Source organism: Lygodium microphyllum, chromosome 27, assembly GCF_053477565.2.
Source record: "Lygodium microphyllum isolate KBCC chromosome 27, Lygodium_microphyllum_v1.1.10, whole genome shotgun sequence".
In the NCBI taxonomy this organism is placed as follows: Eukaryota; Viridiplantae; Streptophyta; class Polypodiopsida; order Schizaeales; family Lygodiaceae; genus Lygodium; species Lygodium microphyllum.
The window spans coordinates 111357211-111384776 of record NC_141161.1 but is presented as its reverse complement, the minus strand read 5'-3'; positions in this window follow the sequence as shown (position 1 = coordinate 111384776).

The window sequence follows — 27566 nt, the reverse complement described above, 5'->3', positions numbered from 1 at the left end:
TGGATCACTGTACATGAACTGAAAGAACGAATTACTAAATTGTACATGCATGATGTTGATTGGGTAGCTTTCAAGAAAACACTCAGGGAATATTTTTACATTGAAGATACCAATTTTATTACATTGAAGACTTTTCAGGAGTGGGTTGTACAACCCAATAAGGGTCTCGTGTGGCTACAAAATTGTCAAGAGAATTTGAAAGTCAATTTGAGCAGTTAGATCTAGCAGAATAACAAGCTCTTGCAAGTCAAAAAATTGAATTGTTTCTAGAAGCATAAGATCCCGAGCTTTAAGAGAAGCTTGATGATTTGCTAGTGGATTAGACTATAGAGACAGGTCTTAAAATAGAGTGGAGACATGTCAAGGAAGTTGTTATTGTACTTGTGAAAAAGCATAGAAGAAGAGAAAGATTGCATGTCTCTAGCTTGTCCACTGTTACGGGAAAAACAATTGATGTATTCAGTAAGTCACCCACTTTTGTAGCTAACCCTATGGCTGTACCTACTATTGTTTCCATTGTTAGGGAAGATGTATTACATACATTGGTCAAAGGCATGCAAGATCTTTAATTGAATGTTGCAAAATTGGATGAAAAAGGACAAGAGAAAAGGGGACGCAAAGTAGCCCCTAAGCCAGGAAAAAGATGTATGTGTTGTGATAGTTTGTAGCATGAGAGAAAGAATTGTGCTGCCTATCAGGAGGCCTTGGCATGATAGCTCATCTTTTGGAAAGATGGCAAGATCCATGCACAAGTAACGAGATTACCTCATGCTTTGAGTTTTGGAAAGGGTGATATGCAAAAGTTGTTGGAAGACTTGGCTGTTCAAAATGCTTATGCGGATGTACATGCTTCTACTTTTGGTCTACAATTAGATAGAATGCATAGCCAAGTGATGCTCCAAAGGTTGAAATATGGACACATGCTTTAGATGCAACTGAAAAGAGAAAGGTTATGGATAGTGAAATGTCTCATGCAGGGCAAGACATTCGTGACATAACTAGTTGGGAATTATCGGTAGATGCATATTTAGTGTCTGCATATTTAGCAAAGGTACAAAACATGGATGTACTTTTGGAAGAGAAATGAAAGAGAGATGAATATAATGCAGGAACATCTAAAAGAGTGACAAGAAGAAGTGTGGATCAGCCTAAATCTACAAAGCAGCCACCTCTCGAGCATGCTATGGAAGAGGCCATTCAAAGGAGCAAAAAGAGGATAGTAAACAAGAGGGAAAAAAGAAGGACAATCAGCCAAGTTATAAGTTGCAGATTGACATTGTCACAGCCACAGATCTTAAGAAGGTTCTTAAAGAACGGATCCTAAAAAGTCGGGTGGAATTCACCTTGGGAGAGATGCTTGGCATCGCCAAGTGAGAATTTCATGATGAGATCATTGACCTAATTAAGAGGAAGTGTCAGTTTCTTGGTGATACCACTAGTGCATTGCTAGAATTTGAAGAGAAAATTGGTTCGTTGGGTATTCGGGCTGAATATGAGCATGAAGTAAGTATTGGATTATCTATGCAGGATGCTACTAATCAGTGGATAACATGTGGAAAAGAGAAGAAAGTGGCTGAAAATGCATTGTCTTGTAGCAATATGCATGGTGGAGTAAGGTAGATGCAACAATATGGGGGAAGAGACTCTAGGATTTATTCCTCGAAGTCATTATACAAGAAATCATTGGGCCAAGGCTACCACTAAAATAGTAGTGAAAATAGGGAAACGTGAAACTCCTTGTATTGCTTTGCTTGACCATGGGTTTGAGATTAATGTCATTGAACATGGATTGTATGAGAATGGTGCATGGGCTGTGGACATTGATCATGGTTGGCATATGAGGGCTACAAATAGTTATTTGAGAGAGCTTTATGTTGCATGTCCTAATGTGAAAGTGACAATTGGTGATGTACAAGAAGAACAACACTTCTTTGTACAAGATAATTTCTCATATGCAGTGATTATGGGACAGCCCTATGTTATAGGAGTGCGTATGGAAACAAAGGTGCTTGATGATGGTTTTGCTTATGCAAGAGTCAAAAGCAAGGATGGGAGGAAGGCAGTTCAATTTCTTACTATTTTTATTAATCATCCTAGAAATTGGGATACGCTTTGAGAGTCTCCTTTGCCTCCAAATGCAAGGAAATTCAAAGACCTGGATTTTCATTAAAGCATTGGTGTAATGCGGGGCTATAGTAGTGTTGATCAGAGTATGTGCTCGCCTCTTGATGGAATGAAGCACGCATTTACTATTGGTTATTCTTAGTTTACATCAAAAAGTTTAAATTGGTTTCAACCTGTGGAAGCTATGTGCAAGGCTGAACGCATATCTATGAAACAGGCTACTAAGGAACTAAGAATATCGGGGACTATTAGCTGAAAATGAAGGCATTTCATGCATCTTTAATGGGCTCAGTATTAATGATACTAGGGCTGAAATTTCAAAAACTATACATGTAGAAACTGAGGCTGAAAATAGAGTGTTGTTAGTATGTTCTTTGGACATGTATGATGTTATATCATTGTTTGCTTAGTAGGAAGGATTATAATGGGCTGAAGCACTTGTGGAGAAAAAGTCAACTGAAATAGATTGTGTGGATCCAAATGTTCTCTCTTCTATGGTAATATTTACTGTCCCACATGTACCATGGAACTTGAGGCCTATTCTAGTGCCTAAAGGTGACATGCAAATGCCCATTGTGTTTGCTAAATGAAAAGATTCACATGAAGATCTTGGAGCCCTCTTTAGCCCTGTATTCAAATCGTTCGTTTATTGTGCCAAAAAAGAATGGGGCTTGGAGATTTATTCAAGACATGCAATTGGTCAATGTGGGACCATAAGAAATGTGGGAGTAGGTCCTGTGGTTGATGAATTTGGAGAGGCTTTTACAGGGAGAGTAATCTATTCTTTGGGTGATCTTTACTCGGGGTATGATCGGTTTCAGCTTGAAATTGAAAGCATGGATATGACAACCATGAAGACTCCCTTAGAGTTAGTATGAATGTGTACTCTGCCACACAAGGTGCAACAAACTTAATGGCACACATGACAAATGCTATGAATAGGGTACTCAGGGATTTTATACCACAATTGACAATGCCCTTCTTGGATGATGTTCTAATCAAAGGTTGCGCAGTGGATGAAAAGAATGAAGAGATGGATACTAATGGATGTAGATAGTTTGTTGCAAACCATATTGTGGATTGTGAGAGGATTTTGACACGTCTAGAAGAGGTGCATTTAACTCTTTCTGGACAAAAGTCCTCTCTTTCGATTTGAAGAGGTTTTGATTGTTGGGTATATGTGTGGGGCCTATGGGCAAAGACCATCACCAGGAAAAATAGATGGGATTGATAGAATGCAAGATGTATGCATAAATGTATCAGAGGTGCGTAGATTCTTGGATGCATGTGTGTTCTATTTGATATGGATTCCTCACTTTGCACATGTAGCCGATGCTCTATATCAGCTTATGAGGAAAGGTCAGAGATTTCGTTGGGAAAGGAAGCATCAGCAAGCAATGAAGAGATTGAAGTAGCTCTTAAAATTTGCTCCTACATTGAGAAAGACTAACTATTCACATAGAAAGCCTATCATTATTACTGTTGATACAAGCCCGTATGGAATTGGATGGGAAATTGGGCAAGATAATGAGGAAGAACAAAGTTATGCAATACGCTTTGGTGCTAAAGTATTAACTAAATGACAGAGAAGATATCCACAGGAAAAAAAAAGAATTATGGGGAATTGTGACGGCCCCCTTAAATGTGATAAGGATTATTTTATGGGGGTGCTTGTGTAGTCATTGAGACAGATTGTTTTGCTGGTATTGGGTATGATTACTAGTTGTGCTACCCCGGACATTGCTATGCTCCGGTGGATTGCATACATCAAATCTTTGAACCCTGAATTTCAGCATATTGTAGAAAGAGATAACCTAGTGGCAAACATGTTATCTCGAGCACGCTATGAGAATGAAGATGGGATAATGGATGATGAGCAAGAAGATGACTTTCTTGTGGCTGAAAATGATGCTGTAAGAGTGAATTTAACAATGGAAGGCGTTGTTACATCATTAATAGAAGCTTGGACAAGAAAGAGAAGACACTTTAGATGTTTTGTATCTTGTGTAGAAGTGTTTATGGAAGACAAATATGCAGGAGAGTGGTTGAGAATTGGTCAATACCTCAGTACATTAACAAAGAGAGATGAATGGTCAGATGAGGAGTTTAAGAAGATCAAGAGGAAAGACTATGGGTTTTTCTTAAAAGATGTATACTTATGGAAACATGCTAAAAAGAAACAGGGCATGCCATTGGGAGTTTTGGGTGACAGAGCTTCACAAGTAAATGTTATGCAAGAATTTAATGAAAGCTTATGGGCTGGCCATAGAGGTGTTTGGGTACTTTTGCAAAGATCAAAGAAAGATATTGGTCGGTGGTAGGGTATGTATAAGGATGTTGCTCGCTTTGTAGAAACATGTACAAGATGCCAAATGTATTCATCTGTGAGACATCGAGATGGATTGTAGCCCACATATCCATTGTCTTTTCATTTTAAGTGGGTGGTGGATTTAGTCATGATGCCTACAGGTCTTTGGAAAATGAGGTATCTTGTACTTGCCTATGAAGGCTTGACTAATCAAGTGAAAGGGAGAGCTCTAAGTACTAAGACAACAAATGCAGTGTGTACTTTTCTCTTAGAAGAGATCTTTTGTCGGTTTGGCTGTGTGGGAAAAATTATAGCAAATAGGGGTGATATGGATGCATATGAAGCTCATGTTTTCTTTGCATAGTTGGGGATAAAGTTTACTTTAACTTCAGCTTTTAACCCTAAAGGAATTGGAAAAAGTGAAAGAGGTCATCCACCTATTGTGAAGGCATTGGCAAAAGCATGTGGAGAGAAGGTAAAAGAGCCGCCACGATTGCACCCTTATGCTTTGTGGGCTGACGAAACAACTCACAGTGGCGTTATGAGATATATGCTTGCTGAATTGATGTATGGTCAAAAACTTATCATGCTGATAGAAGAGATGACAGTCACATGGAATGTGTTACCTTGGGAAGAGGAGTTGAATCGAGAGGAGGTGTTGGCCTTACGCATTAGATAGTTGGAAAGAAAGCCAGAAGACATAGAGGTAGCAAATGCAAAGTTAAGGGTAGCAAGGATACATAACAAGAAACGGTTTGACAAAAGACATGGATTGAGGCCAAGAACCATACAAGATGGCGATTGGGTATTGGTTTAAAATAGCAGTTTAGACAATCAGCATAGTGCCATGCGTAAAATTTCCAAAAGATGGTTTGGACTCTTTGTGGTAAGACATGTGTTTGATAATGCTACTTATGGATTCAATGAGATGGATGGGATAGCCATAAAAATTCCGATAGTAGGGAAAATAATCAAATTATTCAAGAGACAGGAATCTACTGCCTATGAGTTGCCAGAATTGAAAGAAAATAGTGGCCATGATACAAGGGGTAGCTAGGAAGTTATGGAAGATAAAGAAGCAAAGGATATGGTTACAAAGGATGAGAGGACTCATAATACGATGATAACTAAGAGTTTGGCACATACCGGAAGATGTGCAGATTCGGAGGGGGTCAATGTCTTGCCACTATGCGGACATGGTGTGAAAAAATTTGGCGTGGATCATCATCTGACTTTCTTATTGATCAAGAGATTCAATGACATTTGAGTCATTAGTGCTACTGCGAGTGGCATGCATGGTTCAAAAATACTAGATTTTTGAATAATTTTAGCCTATTTTAGATATGTTGGATATTATTTATTGTAAATATCCAAAAAGCTAGAAAAACTTCTAGATTAGGATGGCATGCAAAAAGCAAGTTACTTTTTCAACTAATTTTGGGTTTTTTCATAAAAAAGAAAGATTGTCAAAATCACGCGCATCGCGATCGCAGTTGACAGGCTGAAAACTACACTTTAAACTAGAAGAAGAAGAAGGAGTGAACTAGGAGATTCTAGACCAAGTGCCCTAGAGTTTTCCCCCCTTTCGGAGCCAACAGAGCCATCAGATTTTGGTTCCAAGAGGCAGAGAGGACATTGTTTATTTGATCCACATTTTTGGCCTACGAGGGAGCTCTAGGAGATCTTATGCTTGGAGAGTGCTTCTGAGTAGTGCTAAACAAGGGATTCCAAGTTCTATCAATACATATTGATTCGATTCTTTGTGCTTTGTCTTTATCGTTTTTAACTATTGTCTATTCTTTTTCTTCTCTACCATCTCCTATCTCTACTTCCTTCTATCTCCGATCCTTGGTGGATATAACCTTTCGACTTCGACATTTGTGAATCTAACGTGAAAGGTCATCAGAAGAAGGAAAGCCAAGATGGGAGAACCTTCGAGCACAATTTCCAGTGTTGTTTTGCAACAGTTGGTGCACAATATGAATATGCTTATGTAGGTACAACAACAACAACAGGTGATGCAAGCTTTCGCTCAAACAAAAAGTGTTGTGATGAATGCTTTGCAAGCAATTGAGCATGAGATGAAGTTGTTTAATGGTAGGAATGTATCTGCATATGTACATACCTATGTTGAAAAGATGAAATTCTTTGGAGTGGCTCAACTTGCGTGGAGCCAGTATTTTGTTCGGATCACTCTACATGAACTGAAAGCACGAATTACTAAATTGTACATGCAGGATAATGATTGGGTAGCTTTCAAGAAAACACTCAGGGAAGAATTTTAGATTGAAGATACCAATTTTATTACGTTGAAGACTTTTCAGGAGTGGGTTATACAACCCATTAAGGGTCTCGTGTGGCTACAGAATTGTTAAGAGAATTTGAAAGTCGATTTGAGCAGTTAGATCTTACAGAACAACAAGCTCTTGCAAGTTAGAAAATTGAATTGTTTTTAGAAGCACAAGATCCTGAGATTTAAGAGAAGCTTGATTATTTGCTAGAGGATTAGACTACATAGACATGTCTTAAAACAGAGTGGAGACATGTCAAGAAAGTTGTTATTGCACTTGTGAAAAAGCATAGAAGAAGAGAAAGATTGCATGTTTCTAGCTTGCCCACTGTTACGGGAAAAAAAATTGATGTATCCAGTAAGCCACCCACTTTTGTGGCTAACCTTATGGCTGTATTTGCTATTCTCTCCACTGTTAGGGAAGATGTATTACATGCATTGGTCAAAGGCATGCGGGATCTTCAATTGAAGGTTGCAAAATTGGATGAAAAAGGAGAAGAGGAAAGGGGACGAGAAGCAGTCCCTAAGCTAGGAAAAAGATGTATGTGGTGTGTTAGTTTTATTCAAGACATGCAATCGGCCAATAAAGTGACCATAAGAAATGTGGGTGTAGGTCCTGTGGTTGATGAATTTGAAGAGGCTTTTATAGGGAGAGTGATCTATTCTTTGGGTGATCTTTACTTGAGGTATGATCAGTTTCAGCTTGAAGTTGAAAGCAGGGATATCACAACCATGAAAACTCCCTTGGAGTTAGTACAAATGTGTACTCTCCCACACAGGGTGCAACAAACTCAATGGCACACATGACAAATGCTATGAATGGGGTACTTAGGGATTTTATACCACAATGGACAATGCCCTTCTTGGATGATGTTTCAATTAAAGGGTGCGGAGTGGATGAAAAGAATGAAGAGATGGATGTAGATAGTTTATTGCAAACCATATTGTGGATTGTGAGAGGATTTTGACACGTCTAAAAGAGGTGCATTTAACTCTTTCTAGACAAAAGTTTTTCTTTCGAGTTGAAGAGGTTTTGATTGTTGGGTATATGTGTGGGCCCTATGGGCGAAGACCATCGCCAGCAAAAATCACAAGCAAAAATAGATGGGATTGATAGAATGCAAGATGTATGCACGAATGTATCAGAGGTGCATAGATTCTTGGGTGCATGTGTGTTCTATTTGATATGGATTCCTTACTTTGCACATGTAGCCGATGCTCTATATTAGCTTATGAGGAAAGGTCAGAGATTTCATTGGGAAAGGAAGCATCATCAAGCAATGAAGAAATTGAAGCAGTTGTTAAAATTTACTCCTACATTGATAAAGGGTGACTATTCACATGGAAAGCCTATCATTATTACTGTTGATACAAGCCCATATGGAATTGGATGGGAAATTGGGCAAGATGATGAGGAAGAAAAAAATTATTTAATACGCTTTGGTGCTAAAGTATTGACTAAATGACAGAGAAGGTATCCACAGGAAAAAAGAGAATTATGGGGAATTGTGACGGCCCCCTTAAATGTGATAAGGATTATTCTATGGGGGTGCTCGTGTAGTCATTGAGATGGATTGTTTTACCGATATTGGGTATGATTACTAGTTGTGCTACCTGGGACATTGCTATGCTCCGGTGGATTGCATACATCAAATCCTTGAGCCCTGAATTTCAGCATATTTTAGGAAGAGATAACCCAGTATGGGCACACATGTTATCTCGAGCACGCTATGAGAATGAAGATGGGATGATGGATGACGAGAAAGAAGATGACTTTCTTGCGGCTGAAAATGATGTTCTAAGAGTGAATTTAGCAATGGAAGGTGTTGGTACATCATTAATAGAAGCTTGGACAAGCAAGAGAAGACACTTTAGATGTTTTGTATCTTGTGTAGAAGTGTTTATGGAAGACAAATATGTAGGAGAGTGGCTGAGAATCGGTCAATACCTCAGTACATTAACAAAGAGACATGAATGGTCAGATGAGGAGTTTAAGAAGATCAAGAGGAAAGCCTATGGTTTTTTCTTAAAATATGGATACTTATGGAAACATGCTAAAAGGAAACAGGGTATGCCATTGGGAGTTTTGGGTGACAGAGCTTCACAAGAGTAAATGTTATGCTAGAATTTCATGAAAGCTTATGGGCTGGCCATAGAGGTGTTTGGGGTACTTTTGAAGAATCAAAGAAAGATATTGGTGGCAGGCTATGTATAAGGATATTTCTCACTTTGTGGAAACATGTATGACATGTCAAATGTATTCATCTGTGAGACATGAAGATGGATTGCAGTCCACATATCCATTGTCTCATCATTTTTAGTGGGTGGTGGATTCAGCCACGATGCCTACAAGTCTTTGGCAAATGAGGTATGTTGTACTTGCCCACGAAGACTTGACTAATCAAGTGGAAGGGAGAGCTCTATGTACTAAGACAACAAATGTAGTGTGTACTTTTCTCTTAGAAGAGATTTTTTGTCGATATGGCTACGTCAAAAAAATATAGCAAATAGGGGTGAGATCGATGCATATGAAGCTCATTATTTCTTTGCACGGTTGGGGATAAAGCTTGCTTTAACTTCAGCTTATAACCCTCAAGGAAATAGAAAAAGTGAAAGAGGTCATCTACCTATTGTGAAGGCATTGGCCAAAGCATGTGGAGAGAAGGTAAAAGAGCGGCCACAATTTCTCCCTTACGCTTTGTGGGTTGAGAAAACAACGGGATATATGCCTATTGAATTGATGTATGGTCAAAAACCTATCGTGCCAATAGAAGAGATGATAGTCACATGGAGTGTTTTACCTTGGGAAGAGGAGTTGAATCGACAGGAGTTGTTTGCCTTACGGATTAGACAGTTGGAAAGAAAGTCAAAAAGTCACATCACAAGGACCTAGCACACCTAGCATCAAGGCAAGACACATTAGGCTAACATCACCTAGGAACATTTAGGATCATACTGCACAGCCACAATAATCATTTCCACATCTAGGCATAGGACACACTACAGGGCTGATGGAGGGAAATCATCCAACCAAGCTACCATCAAGCACTCATTTCCAACGATTGTATGTGCTAGATGAGTTGGAGGCTATTGACCAAGCTACCAAGAGTCATAACCTAAATTAGAAGTCTCTTAGAGTGATTGTAGGTAATCTATATACCAAGTATTTGTGACACGTGGCCCATATCCTTCATCTCAACACTTTTCTTAAGTTAAGTTTAAAGCATTAAATTTGGCATGAGCACTCCCATCAATAACATATCATCAACATAGAGTCCCCATATCCTTTAAGTCAATGCTCTTCTTGAATTAATTTTAAAGCATTTGATGTGGCATGAGCACTCCCATCAATAAGCATATCATCAACATAGAGGACCAACATAATAAAGCTCCCATCATGGACCTTCTTCATGTAGAGATACAAATGCATCGCTGTGAAAATACCCGTATGAATGTATAAAAGCATCAATCTTATGGTAACATTTCCTAGGTGCATGTTGAATTCCATAAAATCCTATTTCTAAATTTGTACACTAGGCATTCCCTGCCTTTTTTCACAAAGCCTAGGCTACAACACATAAATGTTCTCATACAAGTCTCCATGTTAAGAAGCCACCTTGACATTTATCTGATAAAGATCCAAATCCAATTGAGCAACCAAGGCCAAGACCATGCATTGGATATTCATATTGATCACATGAGAGAGAATCTCATCGAAATTAACTATTTTTTCCTTCCTTAAATCCTTAATAATATTTCTTTTAGCCTTTTATGCTAACTTAAGGTAACCAAGATACTCTTCAACTTGTATACCACTTGCACGGAAATGCATGCTTTCCATCAAGAGAGGAAACTCAGTCCCATGTATGGTTCTTGTGTAGCAAAACTTAGAGTGATAACCCTCTCCCAATAATGAGAATCATCTCTACGTATAGTGTCCTCATAGGTAAGTAGCTTACCAGAATTTTGAAAGGTGAGAAGGATCGAAGCTTGCACGCAAGCTATGGCGGGAGAGCAAGAGAAAGAAAGAGAGAGACAAGAAATGGGAACTCCAACAGTCACAATGTGTGACCGGGCCTTCCTTTATTCAAACTGTCACTAGAAGAATAAAGAATAAAGTGACGTGGCGGGCACCCGCCACTTGCAGTGTGCAGTGGCGAGTACTGTCAGTGTAGTAATACACGGGGCAGCACGGAGGAGGCGCCTTTACCCCCAACAACCTCCCACTTAAAGGCGAATCTGCCCTAGTGAGAGAGAAAAGAAAAAAGAAAAGATAGTACAAATGTACATAGGTACAAGGGATGAGGAAAGGTGACATCTCATCCAACGCCCATCAACCTCCTGAGGAAGGCAAAGCGCTCAGTAGTGAGGCTCTTCGTGAGTAGATCTGCAGGATTCTTGTCAGTGGAGATCTTGACAAGGTCAACAGACTTGTCCTCCACGACACCACATATGAAGTGATACCTCACCTCAATGTGTTTCGTCTTTGCATGGAAGACCAGATTCTTAGCCAACTGAATGGCACTCATAGAATCTGAATGCAGTGTAGGTGTAGCATCAATCCCAAGGTCAGCAACTAGACGGCCTAACCATATGGCCTCCTTGCAAGCCTCAGTGACTGCAACATACTCGGCCTTAGTGGTAGACAAAGCCGTACACTTCTGAACCCTGGACATCCAAGAGACAGCCCCTCCAGCATAGGTGAATACATAGCCAGAAGTGGACTTCCTACTATCTGCATGTCCTGCATAATCGGAGTCAGTGTACCCCACGACCCCTGTATCCTGGCTGCCATAGCAAATACACATATCTGCTGTGCCCTTCAGGTACCTCATGATACCCTTCACGGCATCCCAATGTCTGCTGCCAGGTGTAGCCATATAGCGTGCCACAACACCAACTGCATGCGCAATATCTGGACGAGTGGCTATCATGGCATACATCAAACTGCCCACGGCTGAAGCATAAGGGATTTTGGCCATCTCGGCCCTCTGCTCATCTGTCTATGGACAATCGGCCTGTGATACCTTCACATAAGAAGGTAATGGACAGCCAATAGGCTTTATGTCCTGCATGCGGAAGCGCTCAAGGACTTTATGAATGTACTCCCGCTGTGAGAGATACAAAAGCCCCTGATGCCTATCGCGCTTAATGCGCATCCCAAGTATATGTGAGGCCTGTCCCAAATCCTTCATCTCAAAGCTCTTCTTCAGCTGAGATTTAAGAGCATCTAGCTCATCATGAGCTTTCCCTGATATCATCATATCATCAACATAGAGTACCAAGATAAGCAAATTGCCATCACGGGCTTTCTTCGTGTAAAGACACGGATCCATAGCACTCCTGCTGTAGCTCTGTGACTGCATAAAGGCATCAAACTTATGATACCATTCCCTAGGTGCCTGCTTCAAGCCATACAAGCTCTTCTTCAACTTGCACACTAGGTGCTCCCTGCCAGGTTCTACAAAGCCCTTAGGCTGATCCATATAGATCTCATCATGCAAGTCCCCATGTAGAAAAGCCATCTTGACATCCATCTGATATAGATCTAAGTCAAGCTGTGCAACTAAAGCCAAGACTAAGCGCAGGGTGGTCATCTTAACCACATGAGAGAAGACCTCATCAAAGTCCACACCATGTTCCTGCTTAAAACCCTTTGCTACCAATCTAGCCTTGTATGCCGGCTTGGGGTGTCCAGGGGTACTTTTCAGCTTGTACACCCACTTGCATGGCAAAGCCTTCTTGCCCTTAGGCAAGGCAACCAAATCCCAAGTCTCATTCTTATGCAGGGAGTCTATCTCAGACTGCATAGCCCTCTCCCAGGAGTGATTGTCACCCCTGCGCATAGCCTCATCATAAGTGAAAGGCTCTCCTGCATTTGTAACCAAAACATAATGCATAGAGGGCTGAAATCTATCAGGTGGACGTCTATCTCTAGCAGACCGTCTCACCGCAGGCTCTGCTGCCTGGCTAACTGCCTGTCCAACACCCTGGCCCTGTGGAGGAACTGCTACAGGCTGTACTACTGGCTGTGCTGGAGCTCTAGGCTCCTCCTGAAAGATCACTCTGCGGATCTCAACCACCTTCTCAGGCTGCCTGTGCATCTTGTCTTCATGGAAGACGACATCATGGCTGCGTACTATTTTCCGCGCCTGCGGATTCCATAGGCGATAGCCCATCTCTCCTGACTCACCATAGCCAAGGAATATGCATTTAATGCTCTTTGGATCCAATTTACTCCTCTTGTCCTTGGGCACATGGCAGAATGCCTCACATCCAAAGACACGGAGATGCGCATAAGAGGGTGGCTTACCAGCCCAAACTTCCTCTGCAACCTGGAATTCCAATCCACTGGAAGGCGATCGGTTTATGACATGCACTGCCGTACTAACTGCCTCAGCCCAAAAACTCTGTGGTAGGCCTGCATGGCTAAGCATAGAGCGCACACGCTCCTGAATAGTCCTGTTCATGCGCTCAGCCAAACCATTCTGGGGTGGGGTGTAAGGGGCGGTCAACTGACGCTTAATACCCCTGTCATCACAAAACTGCTCAAAAGCATGCGAGACATATTCTCCCCCATTATCTGTCCTAAGGCATTTCAGCCTATACCCAGTCTGGTTCTCAACAAGAGCAAGCCATCTCTGAAAAACTGCCAAGACATCGGACTTCTGCTTTATGGGATAAGCCCACACTTTCCTAGAAAAATCATCAATGAAGGTAACGAAGTACTTCGCGCCACCCATATACATGCAAGGCATAGGCCCACAAACATCGGAATGCACCAATGCCAAGGGCTCACTCATGCGTGGCCTACCCGATTTCTTATGCGTAGACCTATTCTGCTTACCATAAAGACAATGATCACACGAGTCAAAACATGCATAATCCAAAGGCGGAAGATACTGCAAACCAGATAACATTTTCATTCCCTTTAAAGACATATGCCCCAAACGGGCATGCCAAAGTGATACATGTGGGATAGAGCCCACTGCCAAAACATGGTCTACAGAAGACCCAGATACAACAAGAGGATAGAGGCTGCCAGCCTTGGCGCCTCTAGCAAGCACAAGTCTGCCTTTGGTAATTTTCCAGGCAGAATCCCCAAAACAGACATGAAACCCTGCATCATCCAACTGTCCTACAGACATAAGACTGCGCGTAAGCGCAGGTACATGACGTACATCCCTGGGAAAAAAGGAACTGCCAGTGGAAAACTGCAACTGAATATCTCCACAGCCCACAATATCAAGAGACCTGTCATCTCCAAGTTTGACTGATCCAGATACAGTACGGTAAGAGTGAAACCACTCACGGTAAGGCGTCACATGGAAGGACGCACCTGAATCCAATAACCAGCACTGTGCATACATACTAGATGTCTCAGTCAAGTGTGAAGCATCAGAAGAACTAGCTGCAAGTATAAACTCATCACCACCATCGGACTCCTCAGTCTGCGTGACATTAATTTCCTCAATCTTGACGTTGGACTTCGCAGGTACTATGCTGCGATCAGAGGACTTGTCCTGCACTTTATCTTTTCCCTTATCCTTGCGCTTCTCATTGCGCAACTCATGACACTGTGGTCTGATATGGCCCTTTTTCCCACAATGATGACAAGTGACATTTGCATTGCGCCCACGCGACTTACTACGCGACTTGCCATGAGATTTAGACTGACCCTTCTGCGAGTCACGGCCTCGGCCATTACCACGGTCATACCTGTCATTCCTGCCTCTAACTGTCAAAGCATGACTACCACAAGAGGCATCCAAGTTTTTGCGATTCACCTCTTCCTGAAGAAGAGCGCTCTCAACATCTGCCAATTTTAGAGTAGCACTAGAGGCACAAAGAGCAGTACGGAAAACATCCCATGACTCATTCAGAGTCCCAAGCAAGAAAAGAGGAGTTACTTCCTCTCCAAAGGTGATATCCTGCGAAGTCAGGTTCTTCAGTATAGCATGGAACTGGCTCAAGTGAGCAGACATAGTCGCATTATCCTTCATGCGCAGATCCATAAGCTGCTTCAACCAGTACATCTAACTCGCCGGACTTTTCTTATCATAAAGATTCTTGATCTTATTCCATAGATCCCATGCACTCTGTGCTTCCTCAAATACATTATAATGTACCTGTTCAATGAGAGACAATACAATCGTGGACTTGCATAGCTCATCAAGTTCAAGCCAGTCGTCATTGTCCATAGTTTCAGGCTACTCCCCACTCAACCGAAGTGGCTTAATCTGAGATTTTTGCACCAAGACCTGCCAAATTTGACTCTTCCAATAAGGGTAGTTGGTACCATCCAACTTTGTAATGTTAAAGATGGCACTATCATGCGAAGATGACGCCATTATGCAGGCTGGAAATGCCCAAACAGCCCAAAACTGCTTGCTGTTTTACTGCAGAAACTGCCCAAAAATGACCAAAACGGGGTCCAAAGGGCGAGTAAAGTGTGCCAAAAGTTGCTGCCCACTTAGTACTAGGTGCGGTATACCAAATCAGGATATTTCAGTATGAAAAGTACACCTCAGTCCACCAATAACTGCTTGCTGTAATAAATTGCAGGTATGCAGTCTAGAGAGCAAACTGTCCCAAAATAGGATCCAATGTCAAGCAAACAATGCTAGGTCCAAAGCCGGCATGAAACGGACATAAGCAAGGCCAATGATAGTGAAAAGAACATGAGCTCAATACCGAAGCATATCAAAATAACATCTGCAGTGAAAGGCACACCCCCAGACACTCTAGGCAAAGTGTTCCTGTAACTGCCAAAACCTGACACAAATAGGTGTCTGCTCAAAAAGAAAGATCCAAATATGAGACTTAGCTCATAAGCATCCTGTGAACCAAGAGTACATCAATGCATATCCATAAAGATCGTAGTATGATCCCAAAGTCTCAATGCGTATGTAGCTGCTCAAGACATAAACTGCTCCAAATACATGTAGGTGCTCCAATAACATGCAACTGTCAAAGGTCAAGCAAGCATGTAAAATGCTCCCACTGGCACAAAAGGCGTACAAAGCAAGCTCAGAAGCTCAAACAACCCAAGAGAAAGCACCAGTGATAAGTGACCCTGTCAATGCATCAAGCGCATCTAAGAGAGCATGACATACATGAAGCACCGGTCGTATTAACCATGAAGCAATACATAAGCCCAAATAAGCTCTCGGTCAACTCAATGACATCCAAATAGCAACCAAGATCAGTGATCAAGTAAGCCGGGAATGCTCAAATACATCCAAATCCAAGCTCCAAATGTCGGTATGGCATACACGAACCAAATAGCATATGTCACGAACCAAAGCATGTAATGCAAAAGCCTAACTGTCAAGCAGAGACATGAGGCATAGGTGGTCCACGAGCATGCCAAGTCGGTCCAAATGCCAGTGAAGACGGAGCTAATGCGAAGCTCAAAAGCATCCCATAATCTCATACATATGCTCCAAGCCATCCCCAAATGTCAGAGACATCATGCCAAAGCTCAAAGCATACATCCGGTATCGGTAGGTAAGTGCCAAAGCATGTAAAGTACCTTCAGCCCACTGTTATTCCAGCATGTATTTACTGTTCTAAACAGTAGATTTCAGCCCCGAATTCAAGCCAAAATCATGGTCAAACCAAATGCATACATCCCCAATACATCCGGGTAGGAAGTAGACCGCATACGGACATCAAATAAGGTAACCGGAGTAGAGTATAAGCATCAAATGCCAATGCCAAGTGTGGCTGCCCTATTTCCAGCACTGTATAACAGTAAATAACAGTCCCAAATCAGCCAATATTTCAAGCCAAAATCATGGCATAATCATGTGCATACATTCCCAAGGCACTAGGCATCATGTAGACTGCATACGGGCATCAAATAGCACAACCGGAATGGAGTATAAGCAACAAATGCTAATGCCAATGGTGCTGCCCTGTTTTCAGCCTGTTATGACAGTTTATGACAGTCCCAAATCTGAAGAAATCAGCCTCGAATGATCAAGACCAATGCCCAAAGCTTGAATGACATCAAACATGAAGTCTATAGCCCTCTTGATCAAGGTAGAGAGCAAGAAGCAATGGCCAAGTGTGGAGCTGAAGTAGATGAGTGCTCACAGCCTGGAAAAAAATGATGCAATCTGCCCTGTTGGTGCTGAACTTGCTGCTGCTCCACATGGGCTGAAAAGGGGGTAATGGGGGGCTCAATGATGGCCCAAGGTAGGCACATACCAAGCCATGAAGGCCCAATGCAAAGGGGAGGGAAGATATGAGCTATGGAGCTCAAGAAGAGTGGCTGCCCTTTGTTCCTGCCCTGTTTCAATCTGAGAATACACTCAAATGCCTGCAAATGCTGAAGCAATACCTCAAGGGTAAGGCCCTGATGAAGCTCAAGAAGGCCAGGATGGAGCTTGGGAAGCTGGGGAGAGTCGGGAGCTCAAGAGGTCGGCTATGGCTGCCGGGATGGAGACCCAATGCGTGAAGCAAGTCGATGCGAAGGTCGGGAAGCACCGAGTCGAGCTCAAGCAAGAGAATGCCAAGCTCTGATACCAGTTGAAAGGTGAGAAGGATCGAAGCTTGCACGCGAGCTATGGCGGGAGAGCAAGAGAAAGAAAGAGAGAGACAAGAAATGGGAACTCCAACAGTCACAATGTGTGACCAGGCCTTCCTTTATTCAAACTGTCACTAAAAGAATAAAGAATAAAGTGACGTGGCGGGCGCCCGCCACCTGCAGTGTGCAGTGGCGGGTACTGTCAGTGTAGTAATACACGGGGCGGCACGGCGGAGGCGCCTTTACCCCCAACAAATTTGTTACCATGACCTAATCCAAAGAGGGCTCATAGTGATCAAGAGGACATGAAACTCTACTAGAGCACATTAAAACTAGATGTGGGTCCTATACAGTCTCTTCTCTCTATTCAATATCATGATTTTGCATAACAAGTAGATCTTGAGCCAAAACATAATCAACAATTGCAATGGTTTGTCTCATTGGGCCTGGTTGTATTATAACAGGAGAATCCTATTGAAAGATCATCCTCCTTACCTCAATCATTTCTCTAGTGTCATATGTATCTTTTTCTTGTGGAAAAAAAAATCATGGATGTAGATAGCCTTCCAAGCCCATAGATCCACAAATGACAATGCATCTCACATGCATCACCATAGCTAAAAAAGATACATTTAATGGACTTTGGATCAGACTTATTGTGCTTGTCTTTTGGAATAAGGGAGAAAGCATCACATCTAAAGAATTTCAAGAGTACATATGAGAGAGCTTTACAAAATCAAACCTCCTCTACAACTTCACAACCAAAAGCAATGCATGGGAATCTATTAATGAGATACATAGTAGTAGTTTTGAATAGTCTTATTCATAATGACTTTCTGGGGTTGGGATCTATTAATGAGATGCAATACCATTTTAAGATGGGATGTATGGGGCACTCAACTAATGATTAATACTCCTCTCATCACATAGCTACTCAAAGGTCTTAGAGATATATTCACTTTCATTATCGGATTGCAAGCATTTTAGCACATGGTCATAAGCATCTAAATGCATAAAAGCCAAAGGCTCACCCACATGCATGGAACTAGACTTCTTAGCAAATTATGAGTGTGCTTTCCATACAAACAATGATCACATGAATCAAAACAATATTAATCCAAGGATGAAAGATATTACAAATGTATCTACACTTTCATTTCTTTCAAAGAAATATTCCCAAGGAAATGATGCCATAAAGATAGGTGTGAAAGATTGGTCATAGCCAAAACATGATCAATAGACCCAAAACAAGCAAAGGATAGAGGCTACCGATCTTGGCACCTCTAGCAAAATCAAGACTGTCACAAGTGACCTTTCATAAAGAATTACCAAAAGTTACATGGCACCTATCATCATCCAATTGTCTAGCTAAGATAAAGCTTTTGTCAAAACTCTCAAACGATGTATACCAATGAAGCACAAAAGGAGCATAGTACCAATCTATAGTCTAATATCGACTATACAAATGATATTAAAAAATGTGCAAAGAAGCCAATAGAGTGAGAGTAGGAAGATTGCTGGTGGCTAGCATCAAGACATGAAGTAGTAAGAATAGTAGGGAAAATAATCAAATTATTCAAGAGGCAGGAATCTACTGCCTATGAGTTGCCAGAATTGGAAGAAAATAGTGGCCATGATATAAGGGGTAGCTAGGAAGTTATGGAAGAGAAAGAAGCAAAGGATATGGTTACAAAGGATGAGAGGACTCATAATATGATGATAACTAAGAGTTTGGCGCATACTAGAAGATGTGAAGATTTGGAGGGGGTCGATGTTTTGCCACTATGCGAACATGGTGTGAAAAAATTTGGAGTGCATCATCATCTGACTTTCTTATTGATCAAGAGATTGAATGACATTTGAGTCATTTTCAAAAATACTAGATTTTTGAATAATTTTAGCATATTTTAGATATGTTGGGTATTATTTATTGTAAACATAAAAAAAACTAGGAAAACTTCTAGATTAGGATAGCATGCAAAAAGCAAGTTACTTTTTCACCCAATTTTGGGATTTTTCATAAAAAAGAAGGATTATCAATCACGCGCGTCGCGATCGTAGTTTACAAGCTGAAAACTACACTTTGAACTAGAAGAAGAAGGAGCAGAGCCAACAAAGCCATCAGATTTTGGTTCCGAGCAGCAGAGAGGACACTGTTTATTTGATCCACGTTATTGGCTTACGAGGGAGCTCTAGGAGATCTTATGCTTGGAGAGTGCTTCTAAGTAGTGCTAAACAAGGGATTCCAAGTTCTATCAATACATATTGATTCGATTCTTTGTGCTTTGTCTTTATCGTTTTTACATCTTGTCTATTCTTTTTCTTCTCTTTCATCTCCTATCTCTACTTCCTTCTATCTCTGATCCTCGATGGATATAACCTTTCGACTCCGACATTGGTGAACTTGACGTGAAAGGTCATTAGAAGAAGGAAAGACAAGATGGGAGAACCTTCGAGCATAATTTCCAGTGATGTTTTGCAATAGTTGGTGCACAATATGAATATGCTTATGTAGGTACAACAACAACAACATGTGATGCAAGCTTTTGCTCAAACAAAAAGTGTTGTGATGAATGCTTTGCAAGCAATTGAGCATGAGATGAAGTTGTTCAATGGTAGGAATGTATCTGCATATGTACATACCTATGTTGAAAAGATGAAATTCTTTGGAGTGGCTCAACTTGCATGGAGCTAGTATTTTGTTTGGATCACTATACATGAACTGAAAGCACGAATTACTAAATTGTACATGCAGGATGCTGATTGGGTAGCTTTCAAGAAAACACTCAGGGAAGAATTTTAGATTGAAGATACCAATTTTATTACGTTCAAGACTTTTCAGGAGTGGGTTATACAACCCATTAAGGGTCTTGTGTGGCTACAGAATTGTTAAGAGAATTTGAAAGTCGATTTGAGCAGTTAGATCTTGCAGAACAACAAGCTCTTGCAAGTTAGAAAATTGAATTGTTTTTAGAAGCATGAGATCCTGAGATTTAAGAGAAGCTTGATGATTTGCTAGAGGATTAGACTACATAGACATGTCTTAAAACAGGGTGGAGACATGTCAAGAAAGTTGTTATTGCACTTGTGAAAAAGCATAGAAGAAGAGAAAGATTGCATGTCTCTAGCTTGCCCATTGTTACGGGCAAAACAATTGATGTATCCAGTAAGCCATCCACTTTTGTGGCTAACCTTATGGCTGTATTTGCTATTCTTCCCATTGTTATGGAAGATGTATTACATGCATTGGTCAAAGGCATGCGGGATCTTCAATTGAAGGTTGCAAAATTGGATGAAAAAGGACAAGAGAAAAGGGGACAGGAAGCAGTCCCTAAGCTAGGAAAAAGATGTATGTGGTGTGTTAGTTTTATTCAAGACATGCAATGGGCCAATAAAGTGACCATAAGAAATGTGGCTGTAGGTCCTCTGGTTGATGAATTTGAAGAGGCTTTTATAGGGAGAGCGATCTATTCTTTGGGTGATCTTTACTTGGGGTATGATCAGTTTTAGCTTGAAGTTAAAAGCAGGGATATCACAACCATGAAAAGTCCCTTGGAGTTAGTACGAATATGTACTCTCCCACATAGGGTGCAACAAACTTAGTGCATGACAAATTCTATGAATAGGATACTCAGGGATTTTATACCACGATCGACAATGCCCTTCTTGGATGATGTTCCAATCAAAGGGTGCGTAGTGGATGAAAAGAATGAAGAGATGGATGATGATGGATGTAGACAGTTTATTGCAAACCATATTGTGGATTGTGAGAGGATTTTGACACGTTTAAAAGAGGTGCATTTAATTCTTTCTGGACAAAAGTTTGTCTTTCAAGTTGAAGAGGTTTTGATTGTTGGGTATATGTGTGGGCCCTATGGGCGGACTATCACCAGCAAAAATCACCAGCAAAAATAGATGGGATTGATAGAATGCAAGATGTATGCACGAATGTATAAAAGGTGCGTAGATTCTTGGGTTCCTGTGTGTTCTATTTGATATGGATTCCTCACTTTGCACATGTAGCCGATGCTCTATATTAGCTTATGAGGAAAGGTCAAAGATTTCATTGGGAAAGGAAGCATCATCAAGCAAATAAGAAATTGAAGCATTTGTTAAAATTTACTCCTACATTGAGAAAGGGTGACTATTCACATGGAAAGCCTATCATTATTACTGTTGATACAAGCCCAATTGGAATTGAATGGGAAATTGGGCAAGATGATGAGGAAGAACAAAGATATGCAATATGCTTTGGTGCTAAAGTGTTGACTAAATGACAGAGAATGTATCCACAAGAAAAAAGAGAATTATGGGGAATTGTGACGGCCCCCTTAAATGTGATAAGGATTATTTTATGGGGGTACTCGTGTAGTCATTGAGATGGATTGTTTTGCCAGTATTGGGTATGATTACTAGTTGTGCTACCCCGGACATTGCTATGCTCCGGTGGATTGCATACATCAAATCCTTTATCCCTGAATTTCAGCATATTGTAGGAAGAGATAATCCAGTGTGGGTAGACATGCTATCTTGAGCATGCTATGAGAATGAAGATGGGATGATGGATGACGAGAAAGAAGATGACTTTCTTGTGGCTGAAAATGATGTGGTAAGAGTGAATTTAGCAATGGAAGGTGTTGGTACAGCATTAATAGAAGCTTGGACAACAAAGAGAAGACACTTTAGATGTTTTGTATCTTGTGTAGAAGTGTTTATGGAAGACAAATATGCAGGAGAGTGGCCTAGAATCGGTCAATACCTCAGTACATTAACAAAGAGAGATGAATGGTCAGATGAGGAGTTTAAGAAGATCAAGAGGAAAGCCTATGGTTTTTTCTTAAAATATGGATACTTATGGAAACATGCTAAAAGGAAACAGGGCATGCCATTGGGAGTTTTGGGTGACAGAGCTTCACAAGAGTAAATGTTATGCTAGAATTTCATGAAAGCTTATGGGCTGGCCATAGAGGTGTTTGGGGTACTTTTGAAGAATCAAAGAAAGATATTGGTGGCAGGCTATGTATAAGGATATTTCTCACTTTGTGGAAACATGTAAGACATGTCAAATGTATTCATCTGTGAGACATGAAGATGGATTGCAGTCCACATATCCATTGTCTCATCATTTTTAGTGGGTGGTGGATTCAGCCACGATGCCTACAGGTCTTTGGCAAATGAGGTATATTGTGCTTGCCCGTGAAGACTTGACTAATCAAGTGGAAGGGAGAGCTCTATGTACTAAGACAACAAATGTAGTGTGTACTTTTCTCTTAGAAGATATTTTTTGTCGATATGGCTATGTCGGAAAAATTACAGCAAATAGGGGTGAGTTCGATGCATATGAAGCTAATTATTTCTTTGCACGGTTGGAGGTAAAGCTTGATTTAACTTCAGCTTATAACCCTCAAGGAAATAGAAAAAGTGAAAGAGGTCATCGACCTATTGTGAAGGCATTGGCAAAAGCATGTGGAGAGAAGGTAAAAGAGCCGCCACAATTGCTCCCTTATGCTTTGTGGGTTGACAAAACCACTCATAGTGCCGTTACGGGATATATGCCTGTTGAATTGATGTATGGTCAAAAACCTATCATGTCGATAGAAGAGATGACAGTCACATGGAGTGTTTTACCTTGGGAAGAGGAGTTGAATCGATAGGAGTTGTTGGCCTTATGGATTAGACAGTTGGAAAGAAAGTCAGAAAGTCACATCACAAGGACCTAGCACACCTAGCATCAAGGCAAGACACATTAGGCTAACATCACCTAGGAACATTTAGGATCATACTACACAGCCACAATAATCATTTCCACATCTAGGCATAGGACACACTACAGGGCCGATGGAGGGAAATCATCCAACCAAGCTACCATCAAGTACTCATTTCCAACAATTGTACACGCTAGATGAGTTGGAGGCTATTGAACAAGCTACTAAGAGTCATAACCTAAATTATAAGTCTCTTAGAGTGATTGTAGGTAATCTATATACCAAGTATGTGTGACACTTGGCCCATATCCTTCATCTCAACACTTTTCTTAAGTTAAGTTTAATGTATTCAATTTGGCATGAGCACTCCCATCAATAACATATCATCAACGTAGAGTCCCCATATCCTTCAAGTCAATGCTCTTCTTGAGTTAATTTTAAAGCATTTGATGTGGCATGAGCACTCCCATCAATAAGCGTATCATCAACATAGAGGACCAACATAATAAGGCTCCCATCATGGACCTTCTTCATGTAGAGATACAAATGCATCGCTGTGAAAATACCCGTATGAATGTATAAAAGCATCAATCTTATGGTACCATTTCCTAGGTGCATGTTGAATTCCATAAAATCCTATTTCTAAATTTGTACACTAGGCATTCACTGCCTTTTTTCACAAAGCCTAGGCTACAACACATAAATGTTCTCATACAAGTCTACATGTTAAGAAGCCACCTTGACATTTATCTGATAAAGATCCAAATCCAATTGAGCAACCAAGGCCAAGACCATGCACTAGATATTCATATTGATCACATGAGAGAGAATCTCATCAAAATTACATATGTTTTCCTTCCTTAAATCCTTAATAATATTTCTTTGAGCCTTTTATGCTAACTTAAGGTAACCAAGATACTCTTCAACTTGTATACCACTTGCACGGCAATGTATGCTTTCCATCAAGAAAGGAAACTTAGTCCCATGTATGGTTATTGTGTAGCAGAACTCAGAGTGATAACCCTCTCCCAAGAATGAGAATCATCTCTACGTATAGTGTCCTCATAGGTAAGTAGCTTACTAGAGTTTGTCACCATGACCTAATCCAAAGAGGGCTCATAGTGATCAAGAGGACATGAAATTCTACTAGAGCACATTAAAACTAGATGTGGGTCCTATACAATCTCTTCTCTCTATTCAATATCATGATTCTACATAAAAAGTAGATCTTGAGCCAAAACATCATCAACAATTGCAATGGTTTGTCTCATTGGGGCTGGTTAAATTGTAACAGGAGAATCCTATTGAAAGATCATCCTCCTTGCCTTAATCATTTCTCTAGTGTCATATGTATCTTTTTCTTGTGGAAAAAAAAATCATGGATGTAGATAGCCTTCCAAGCCCATAGATCCACAAATGACAATGCATCTCACATGCATCACCATAGCTAAAAAAGATACATTTAATGGACTTTGGATCTGACTTATTGTGCTTGTCTTTTGGAATAAGGGAGAAAGCCTCACATCTAAAGAATTTCAAGAGTGCATATGAGAGAGCTTTACAAAACCAAACCTCCTCTACAACTTCACAACCAAAAGCAATGCATGGGAATCTATTAATGAGATACATAGTAGTAGTTCTGAATAGTCCTATTCATAATGACATTCTAGGGTTGGGATCTATTAATGAGATGCAATACCATTTTAAGATGGGATGTATGGGCACTCAACTAATGATTAATACTCCTCTCATCAGATAGCTACTCAAAGGTCTTAGAGATATATTCACTTTCATTATTAGATTGCAAGCATTTTAGCCGGTACATAGATTGGTTCTTAACCATGGTAAGAAAATGTTGAAATGTAAGAAAAACATCCTATTTATTCTCTATAAAATAGGCTCCAAAACTATATGAATGATCATCAATGAGTATAATAAATTACTTCATGCTACCCAAGGAATGATAGGGCAAATGGTCATAAGCATCTAAATGCATAAAAGATAAAGGCTCACCCACATGCATGGAACTAGACTTCTTAGCAAATTATGAGTGTGCTTTCCATACAAACAATGATCACATGAATCAAAACAATATTAATCCAAGGATGAAAGATATTACAAATGTATCTACACTTTCATTTCTTTCAAGGAAATATTCCCAAGGAAATGATGCCATAAAGATAGGTGTGAAAGATTGGTCATAGCCAAAACATGATCAATAGACCCAAAACAAGCAAAGGATAGAGGCTACCGATCTTGGCACCTCTAGCAAAAGCAAGACTGTCACAAGTGACCTTTCATAAAGAATCACCAAAAGTTACATGGCACCTATCATCATCCAATTGTCTAGCTAAGATAAAGCTTTTGTCAAAACTCTCAAATGATGTATACCAATGAAGCACAAAAGGAGCATAGTACGAATCTGTTGTCTAATATCAACTATACAAATGATATTAAAAAATGTGCACTTTTTCACTCTAACAGACTGATAGCAATCAGATAGCTATAAATCCAATGGCAATATTGGGTAACATGGAAAGAAGCCCTTGAATCAAGAAGCCAATAGAGTGAGAGTAGGAAGATTGTTGGTGGCTAGCATCAAGACATGAAGTAGTAAGATTGTAATCATTGAAACTATACTCAAGGTATTGATCTCCTCTATCTTCACATTGGACATAGAAATAATCCCAATGGACTTTGCATTTTAGTATACTTTCCCCTTGCCTTTCTAATTGCACTTGTCATTGCATATTTTATGGCACTCCAGTTTACTCACGACCATGAGACTTACTAGAGGATTCCCCATGATGCTAAGAAGTGTAGGCTGTATCATTATTCATCATATTTGCTTCTTTTATAAGTTATTATTATTGATTAGCACTTTTGGTATTGTGAAATCTTGTGTTAGTTTGGGAGATTCAAATGATGGATATAATTCTCAAAGTGTACTTTCACATCTAAGAAGGATCACTACTAAGTTTGGTAACCAACCAAGCAAGTATGTGGGATATATGTGCTCTGGAAGCTTGATGCCTATAGTAGACTACACATAGAATGGTTCAAATTACAAACTCTGTAGAGATTTTTTGGGGGTGAAATGTTTGGAATTTGACTCTGATATCTTTGGACAAGTTGTAATTTGAAACTAGAACTACAAATTTCCTTCATAAATCTTAGTGGTTAGAGCTATGATCAAAAGTTATGACCATTTTTGTGCCTAGGTATCATCATTGACAAGATTTTGGAAATCAAAGCATATCTTTGTCAAACATGGTTTGTATTTTCCAAAAATGGTTTGTGCAGCCTTTGTATTTCAAAATAGGGGGTGGGCTAGTCATGGTGTTTAAAAATACTTAGCCATGGATATGTCAGTGCATGCGGACAAACAAGTGGTAAAAATGTTGCTCATTTGATTTTTCAATGCTTACCCATGGTGGGCATCATGTTACTGGATCATAGTCTTAGGGACTAACTCATGTGTTTGCCATTGCATGTTTGCTATGTATTTTGGTCACTTAGCTTTGCAATGTGCTCTTATTGTAGGAAATGTAGTCTTGTTGTTGGTAGGATTTACAATCAGGATACAGTATTCAGGATCCCGAGTGAAATTTTCTAATGTTTAACAACATGTTTGCTACTTAGCATATGAGAGGGATCTTAATAAAATAGAAAAAATGTGGGAGTTGTGAGAGAATTGAAAAAATGCAACGTGGGAAGAAGAGACCTAAAATAGGTGATTGAAGCCTACGTAGTTTTTAGAGTTGATGGCAATGTACTAGAGAATGGACTTGTGGGATGAACTCTATTGCCACAAGTCCACAATTACTCTATTTTCTAACTACAACACTAAGGGTTCATTTTCAATCTCTTTTTTCCTTTCTGTTGATGTAGGAGTATGGTGAGTACAATCTCAAGAAGAAAGATAGTAGGAGCACTTTCCCACTTTGTGTTGTTAATGGCATATGTCATGCATAAAATGTTTCACATTAGTTAGAGAACATAAATGAGAGTTGTGGTGATTAAAGGATTGGTATGATGTAAAGATTACGTACTACTGTTGAAGGTTGAATATAGCTCATCCAATCATGCCTAACACTCAAATGATCTCCATTTCTTTAGCTCTTGAAGTTCTATAGTTTGTGAAGCTTTCTAGTGCTTATTTGAGAAGAGTATATTAAAATTCATGGCATATAATGGAATAGAAAGAGATAGTTTGTTGCTTGCAATCCTATATTTTTTGCAATGATACTTACGTTTGTATAGTGGTAGCCTTGCAATAGGTCTTGAAACTTTGCATTGTTCTATTAGAGAAGAATATGCTAAAATGTACGTTTTTCCACATTAGTATATAGATCTTGAATAATGCAATAGTTACAATTACTATAGCGACAATACCTAGAGTGATAGTTTTTGCATTGACTTGTCAGTCCTAAAATTAAGGAGATCAATTAATCTAAATATCTGAATTGTTATAAGGCTAGTTTGAGCCATGGATGTAAAGAAAGTAGTGTAGTGAACCTTGTTTTTCCTTTTACAATGTTGAATCAAAATCTTATTGTTAATAGATATTCTTAGTTTTTGTCCCATGGTGTTATCTTGGGAGTC